A 9,029-nucleotide genomic window follows, 5' to 3' on the forward strand; every position below is an offset into this window, starting at 1 on the left:
ATAATGGTCTTGAACATTACTGTTAATGAATCATAAAATATATTGAATATGTAATACGATATCATACTCGTGAACAAGTTCGCGTGATACCGAGGTTTCAATTGATATCATTTTGTGAGTTTAATATGTCATGGAAACTGTAACATGTTACATCATTTAAAAATATTGGAATTGGTGATGTTATCTTCTTACTTAAATATAGATTTCCACTGACACTACAGCAATATTTCCAACAGGAGAAAAGGAAACATATATTTGGAGTTATTTCCTGTAACAAGGTAATCTTACTATGTATAAAATGCTCGGTGAGGCAGTAACAATATGACCTCCCCTGATACACTTAAATGGTTTAAGTTAATTGAATTAAGGAGTGAATCTTATTTCTTTTAACATTCATGCGGTCATTACAACATTGACTTCTGGATATTTTCCATGAATCGCGTTAGCATTGGTAAATATGTCCAGAAAGCCAATGTTTTATGACCTCATGATTGTTGAAAAAAACAAAACTTTCCTTATATTTTCATTATGATTTGCTTTGATTTGATGTGCTAAAGCACCGAATCGTAAAAGAATGCAATTTTTCATATTTTTACCTGGAAGTGACGTCGGAGAGAGAACGGCCGTTTTTGCGGGAAATGGGAGACAGTCTTGGCGCGTTCTTAGCAACTGTCATAACAACACAAACAAAATATAGTTACATCTACAACACTTATTCTGGGAGATTTTTAGAGTGGTTTTTATATTTTGAACATTTCGGAGACCGTAACAACATTGGATTTATGCATATTTTACATGGATCGTGTTTATTTAAAAGAACACGAGAAGAAGATAAAAAACTGACGGCGGAGAGTGCAACCGTGGTAACGCTGTCCCAGACATTACTACTCACTATGAGGAGGCTAATGTTGTTATGGAAAATGAATACAATTTTCGCCAATGCTTTCAAGCATACTGAATGTAAATATTAAAATATGAAAGGATGTGTAAGTATCAATAGAACTCGTTAGACTGATGTCTGTTATTCGAAAATTATCTCATTTCGGCTACACTAAAATGTGTCGTACTTATATCTACAATAACATATTCGCTATATAACTTACCATTACTCGCATAGGATCTACGGTATTTGTCAGGAAACGTCGTCAGATTTAATTGCTATAACTATAATATGTGTAATGGAAAAGCGTATCAAAATTTCGTTTACCTTGAATATTACAAGAATAATGCGATTTTTATTGTTCTATGTTAAAAAATGATAGGTAATTATTATCAGTATAATATCAATTATCAATCGTCAATATTTCATGGTACATGACTCCAAACTTTTAACACTATATGTCAACACAAACTTTTTTATTTTGTTCATTCTGACATAGAGTTATTCAACACCAGGAGAAATTTCAAAGTAAGTGTTTTATTTATGTTTATATTTTCGTAAAAATGTATTTACGAAACACTTAAGAATATAAGAATGTCATAGAATTTCAAAGATAATCTTGTACATTTGTATATGATTATACTATGGTTAAGTCGATCCTATTGCTAGTACATTTTATAAACGCACTGCCAAATGGAAATTATATAGAATCAACAAGTTGGACACTGTATTATGTAGATTATATTGGTGCCCATTATTTTCATTTACAAACTAAATACTGTGTTATATATCTAATAAATTCGAATTAAATCTGTTGTATTGTTTCCATTAAAACACTGGAACACAACTGTCACACATTCTCATTACTCCGTGTTGTGAGATAAACCACAAGAAAAAGAATTGCAGAACAATTGTAACGTGTTGACACAACAGTGTTTTACTGTTTAGTGCGCAGTTGATTTTTTTACCTTGATATATTGCTACATCTAAGGTCACTAATATAAATAATGTTACTGTTCCCCATTATTGTATTGTTTCTGTAGTGATTTAATGATCGTCGTGATATGAGACATACAATTAGAACAATTTACCACACTTGGTGCATTTTTTTCGAAAAATATGTTTCGATGGGAACATTGTGCAGCCAAAAGTGTATAACAATCCCAACATAACACTCAAAACAAAAGGATTGCTTTTTTTTTTGAAATACAATGAATATTTATAAACAATTCGACATTATATCATAAAGGACAATCACTTTGATTTCACAAATGCATCGGGTAGTAAAAATTCATTCTGTGAAAAATAGGCCGTGTAATACCATTTTTTTTATATATAAACCGCTATAGCAGAGCAAGATAACCTTCTCAAAGTTTCATCTACCGCTATACCACAGCGACATAGCCTTCTCAAAGTATTATATACCGCTATACCACAGCGACATAGCCTTCTCAAAGTATTATATACCGCTATACCACAGCGACATAGCCTTCTCAAAGTATTATATACCGCTATACCACAGCAACATAGCCTTCTCCGTGGTTACTGGGCCTTTAGCTACCAGCCAATATTTTTCTCAAATCTTCGAGGAGCATACAGCCGGAGTTGCCATTTTGGCGTCAACGGTTAACACATGACATATCTTGCATTGCATACTACGTCACTCAATTACTGCTTAATCAACTGGAACACAATGGAGTAAAGTATCCTGTTCATGGATACGACAAAGTGGCCGTGCCGAGACTCGAACTAGGAACCCTTCGGTCATGTAGCCTTGCTCCCTACCAATAGAACACCGTGCCTCTGTTCACATTGTTCCATGGGCGTAACGTTACAACTCCAAGCAAGGAAACCACGGTATTTGGTGATCAGACCACAGCGGTTCATTTCGTGTAAATAACTGGAGATTGATTGCCTACTTTATATACAACTACAGGGAATCACATGTAAGGTAATAATTTCGAGTGTGCACCAAATCAGGAATACAATGATGAAGCATACAAGTTCGTGACATCATTTTGGGGGGTACTCGAGACTACCTAGGAAATTTTGTTTGATTCTTGGAAAATCATTAATGAATGATGTGATAAATGGCTGGTTTTTAATGTGGTTAGAGAGTGGGAGAGTGTACTGATTTATTGATACATAAATCTGTCACAACTGTGACAGGACGACACAACATGTAAACAAAATCAAGATGTCGAACACTACTTCGTTAATTCATAATCAACCAGATATAAAGATGTCACTTACTATACACCATGCTGTCAGAATTAAGAAACGTCATTTAAAACGGCTTTATTGTGGTTTATCAAAGGATCATACCATTATACTGTTTTGAAATAATTCTGACGATAAAATGCATAGATACACATCCAAAAGACGAACTATACACTCTATGTAGTAACTAGTTCTCAACAGTGTTATTTATAATTAACATACAATTCCTCCAACATTCACTCTGTAAAAGGTGTGTGTATTGGAATCATTTTGTGCGCCCGTTCATACGTGTTTGCATTTACTTCATATTCACGCCAAAGCATTGCTCCATCAATTTTTTTACCTATTTAGATTTTGGTGATAATCAGTCAGTACTTAAATAAACGTGTATACACCAGGACAGATTTGCTTCATATTCTCACCATAACATCACACACTGCAACTCATTATGTTTTGGTGATCATATGCCAAGCGTAAACGTCACAAGTCGTACTTGAAAAAGTGAATAGATTGTGAAGAAATTTGAGTGATCATTGGCCACTTTTAAAGAAACAAACTATCTCATGAGGACCTGTCTAAATCTAGTTCATATTCGCAACATTACAGCACATAATCAAGTTCTACTTTTAATTAAATCTACTGAACTATAGGTCAAAGCTCAAAGTCATATTTTGCACTCGATCTCTCAAAACCCAACAAAAACAAAAAACAAAAACGCATCTGCACACATTTATCACTAATGAAGTATTTTACTCATCTTTCTATACATATAAATGACTATAGAACATATGGCATCAATTCATTATATATCATCTTTATCAATCATTAATATTTAATATAAATTGAAGTTAAGATCTGTTTCTCTCGTAATCATTGTATATTTAACTGTTTTTCATTTTAACGGTTTTACACCTGTTAACTGAACCATGTATGCCCATTTATCAAATGAGGTGCAGGAACGCCTTACCCATCCCATAACATCTGTTGTCACTTCCGGTTTCTCTGAAGCTTTAATGCCATATATTCGATGTATACAAATTATCAGTATGCCATCGCCAATAAGGGTATTGTTTTTACACTCCAATTACAAAACAATATTTCAGATGATCGACGTGTCGCAGTATACAGGCGATAAAACTAGACTGTATCATTGCAATGAATATTCAACACTACTAAAGATTACTTTTTTGTTACTCCGACGTTATGGTCGCGCACGTGCCAAACAAGGTAATATTCACAAGGTGTGTATTTTTTAAGAGATTGTCCTGGCGAAAATGAAAAAAAATCGACATTATTTAGTACACATTACTTGGAATCATTTGCCTTAATGTCCATGATGTACGACATCCAGGTTTTCAAAGGAGTATACATTCAAAACTATAAAACGTTCCGCTTCAGATATTTTAACCCGCAACATGACTTGGTAATTCAACATGCCCAAAGCGTACACCAAGCGTTGATGAATATCACGTGTCAAATACGTAATAAGAGGTTTTCTTTAAGATTGATATTTCTATAAGTACGTAATTAACATGGATAGTGGCGATTATGTGTGTATCAGAAGTGGATTCATCTGTCATAAAACGTTATGTTCTCCATTACTGTGTGTATTTTAAGACACTTCACATAGCTTTTTATGTGGCATTATTATATGTAATCTTACCTTAAAGCGACGCATTATATTAAAGATGATGCTTTTACTGAAATAAGCTATGCATATGTTAAAAAATAGTATACAACATAGTCACATTACGCAAAAGAAATTAAACGATACGTACTGATTTGCCAGTAGTAGACATCTTTGTTTTGCCTGATTTTGTGAAAGGGATGTGTGACAACCAAACTGTCTTTTAAAATTTACACTGAACAGATATTTATGTCATTTGTCATATGCTCAAGAAGATGAAATGTTCTCCGCACCAAATATAACACCCATCTAAATGTCTTCCGTCACAATCAAGGAGGTAGACAATACGTTACCGGGCATTGCATATGTCTGAGGATATAAGGAAACTAAACCCACCACACTGTGGAGACCAGGGACATCAGGACACTCGGGATATATTAGGTTTCCATAAGAATCAATGATTATGCAGTTTTAACAAAATTAAGTATCGCTTGTTTTATCATTTCAATCCTTTCATCAGCAATTTATTCCTGCTGTGAAGACAGATAAGTAATTGTTTTGGGCATACATTAATGTATTATCTAGGCAATTCGTCAATTTGCATATTGTATTAAGTTTCGACACAATAAACGTACCTATTATTTACTACGAAATCGACAGTTATAAATTATAATGCATATATCTAATTTTGTTTTAAATTTTGTGACATTGATTGAAAAATGATTAATACCTCTGATAAAATGCATTGGTGTTTGCCAATTAAAATTTACATACCCTCTAGGTATACGAAGGTGTTGAGCTCCATATAGACCGTCAAGGTTATCATTTCTGTTGACATCATCCCTATTAGTCCTGTATTTAGTAAGTTCTTACTACCAGGTTTTAATCTATGCTGTATGAAGAAATAATGATGCAATCATAACGGTATGATTGTTACTATAAATATCTTCTGATTAAATATCATTAAGACATACCTGACGGTGTCACCTCGAGTGTTTGGTGATATTTTTAAGATTCAGGCTTAGGTGAGTAAACATTTTATGTTTTCTGTTTCTTTCTAATATTGACTGATGAACCAGTTTGCCTTTTTTAAATGTTAAAACGTGCAGAATACCATTATCCTTTTTTGTCTTACTTCTTGACTTTAACCCCTTAGCACCATTTACGAATTCTAGAGTACGAAACAATTGTATAGCGAAGACTGATATTGATCAGTCGGCATATTAGTTAGTATCGTTTATTGAATTTATAATTGAAAGTTATATTTAAAGTGTTTGACGATTTATCAATGAGAATATATCATAATCCATAAAAATATATGAAGAAATAGATAGTGCGCAAAAACATCAGGATGCATACCTTGGGACGAATTTTACAGAGGGTGTTATCGATGCTGGTTAAAATATTTGGTCAGCGACCCATTTCATTCCTGGTAATTTCTTTTATAGCATACCAGAAATCATGGAAAATATGGATTATGATCTATTCTTATTGATAGAACGTCATTTTCCTGTGTGTTTTCTATATTTATTGTTTATTATTTATTTCGATATTGTATGGTATAATTTCTATTTCGACCGATTAAATAACTGACCGTCTATAACAAATAAACTTTACTGTGTACCAATTATCAATGCAATAGCTGTAATATCCGATCTATCCATACTTTATATCATCTCATGCGTGTTAATTCTACGAAGGAGTCGCCATTAGAAACGTTTCATATGATCACGTGATCAAGACACGTGATGTTTAACCGTCTGCTTCGTAAGCATTTTGATGGCGACACAATAATAAGAAAACAACAAATAAAAAAACAAACAAAGAGGAAAAAAGAACGATAGTTTATCAGCATGGCCTTTAGCAAGATCTATACTATACTGGTCTAGCTATCAAGTTCCTGACTTTTGTTAACACCTGACAGGTATGTTATCAGACCTAGGCGCTTAAGTCCCGGTGTCGTAATCGCCTGATTGATGTTAAGTCATCTCATCATCAATATCCAGTCAAGCGGAAACGACCGGCGAGTTCACCTTGACACAAAATCCAAACAATCACAGGACCGGGAGACAGCGTGATTTCCTACGTGATTAACACTGAAATCGAAAAAAAAGAACATCTTATTTTCATAGCATTGATAATTATCCATATTTCTGATTTACAAAGACAAAAATAAGCGATCAGCATGTAAAACAATTCGACATGTCTTAGATCAAAGTGATCAATTCTATTCGTCTAACACTTACTAGTTGTCTAGGCTTTTCTCCTGTTTTCCCCCTTGATATCACACTTTGACAGACATTTGAAGTTTTTCTAGAATTGACGATTTTGACTTTTTTGTGTCACAATGAATTCCGCCATATCCTTGGTCACATTTACATGTACTTGAGCAGTGATCCAGATCCACACACACTCCGTGGTTACACATTGGCCCGAGGGAGGTACATGTTATACACTCATGCTTTGCTACACCATGGTCCTTCTTTGTCTGTGTCTTTGCAGAAGCTATATCCGATTTCGTCATGAGGGATTCTCTCATTTTTTCAAACGATTTCAAAGGACTAAAATCATGAATAGAGAGTACGAAGAGGCTTGTAAATGTAATTAACACTATAATCCATCTGCAGTTTCGTTTACTCCGCTGTTTGCCAACACTTCCTTGTGTAGCGCCACACTCGGCCATTACCCGAGGATACATGTACTTAGTCAGTTACACCAGTTGTAATGTACAAAAGTTCAGTTCAGATATAAAATCGTTCCCGTAAGAATTTTGTTTTTAACAGATAAGTTTAACTCTTACATAGTCATAGAACAATTTCACAGACCCAACCTTCCTGTCATTTCTGTGTAAACACGCCCATTCCATACCGCATTATTATCGCGAGGGCGTGAGTAAGAAATCCAGAAAAAAAACATTTAGCGTAATGGATGTCATCAATATCAGATTTTTTAGGTCACGTGTCACAGTGGTTCATCGTTGGTTACGTGGTCCCTCGCATGCTTGGACAGCTTTTTTTAAAATGACAACAATACTACTGCACCTGTTAGGAAAGGGAGACAACACTGTTTTGTATATCGAATTAACAACGTTGTACTTTCCTGTCTACAACATCCAAGTTGTTTTTGAAGAGATTATCTCCTCGAAAATCAATAAATAAAATAACTGGCTAGGCAATGTCAATATCAGTGAATTGTTCTCAATTTATTTTATTCGTTTTTGATGTTGTTTATTAAAGCATTGATGTCCTTTTTTAGTTTCATCGGGGTATGAAACAAATTTTGTTTGCAAATCAGTATGAATCCGCGTAGCGGATTCTTACAGAAGTTTGCAAACAGAATTTGTTTAAAGTTTGCAAACAAAATTTGTTTCATACCCCGATGAATTTAAAAAAATTGACATCAACGCTTATAATTAATTTTTGAAAATGATTTTCTAATTTAAAACATGTTTTATGTACAATTTTACTGGTTTTAAATGGGATTCTTTTTCTCAAATCAATAAGCAACGTCAATTGTCGTATTGTGACGTCACATTTTTCGTGCCATTCTCGGAATTTCTTTCATAGAAGAATGAAAAGAATTTTTCGACCTATCACATTTGAGTATTAACCATGAAAACAAAGAAAAAAATAATTATTTTTTATGTTGTACATTTTACAGATATTGAGTAGTTCAAATGTGAAACAAATCGTTGTTTTAAAATTATTATTCAAAAAGAGACTACACTGTATTTATATCTTATACTCCTGTACTTAAAATCGTCAACTTACCCTACTTGCCAAATGATATATTCTACCAATGGACCACTACAATCGGGAAATTGTCGTCTCGTAACTATGTATCAAAGTATACATTTTATCATTTATAATCCATTTTCTTTTCTTCCATACGCCTTAACCATGTCAGGAAAGTGGTAATAAAGACAATTTGTTATATATCTACTTTATCATTAACATATTGCTGGATGATAAATGGTCACCTGTCTGATGTAGTTATTGATGACAACATATCTCTAAACACATGCCTGCACAACCGGTATGCAGGAGTTATCACCCCTTTCTCATCTCAAACTATTGTTAACTCTCATCTTTCCATTAAAAGTATATCCCATGTTACATAGATAGTATTGTATCCATGAGAACAGGTTTTGGTGCATTGAAATGTATATATGGTCTATGACAATTTATTGTGATATTTCATAACATCGTCTCTTATACGTGGTATATCGTTTGAACGTTATGACATATGTATTATAAGTTTATGTCTTTGATATTATTCCATGTATTATTACAAGGATCATAA

The 9,029-nt window shown here is 33.6% G+C and overlaps 1 long non-coding RNA gene across 1 annotated transcript; it reads right to left on the reverse strand.

Moving 5' to 3' along the window:
- Nucleotides 1–6,552: 6,552 nt before the first annotated feature.
- LOC117325599 lies at nt 6,553–7,924 on the reverse strand. The gene is made up of 2 exons (XR_004532342.1): nt 6,974–7,924; nt 6,553–6,823 (listed from the first exon to the last, which is right to left on the reverse strand). It is a non-coding gene; the product is annotated as an uncharacterized LOC117325599 (long non-coding RNA).
- Between the last annotated feature and the right edge of the window lie 1,105 nt (nt 7,925–9,029).

This window comes from Pecten maximus, chromosome 4 (genome assembly GCF_902652985.1).
Source record: "Pecten maximus chromosome 4, xPecMax1.1, whole genome shotgun sequence".
Lineage (NCBI taxonomy): Eukaryota > Metazoa > Mollusca > Bivalvia > Pectinida > Pectinidae > Pecten > Pecten maximus.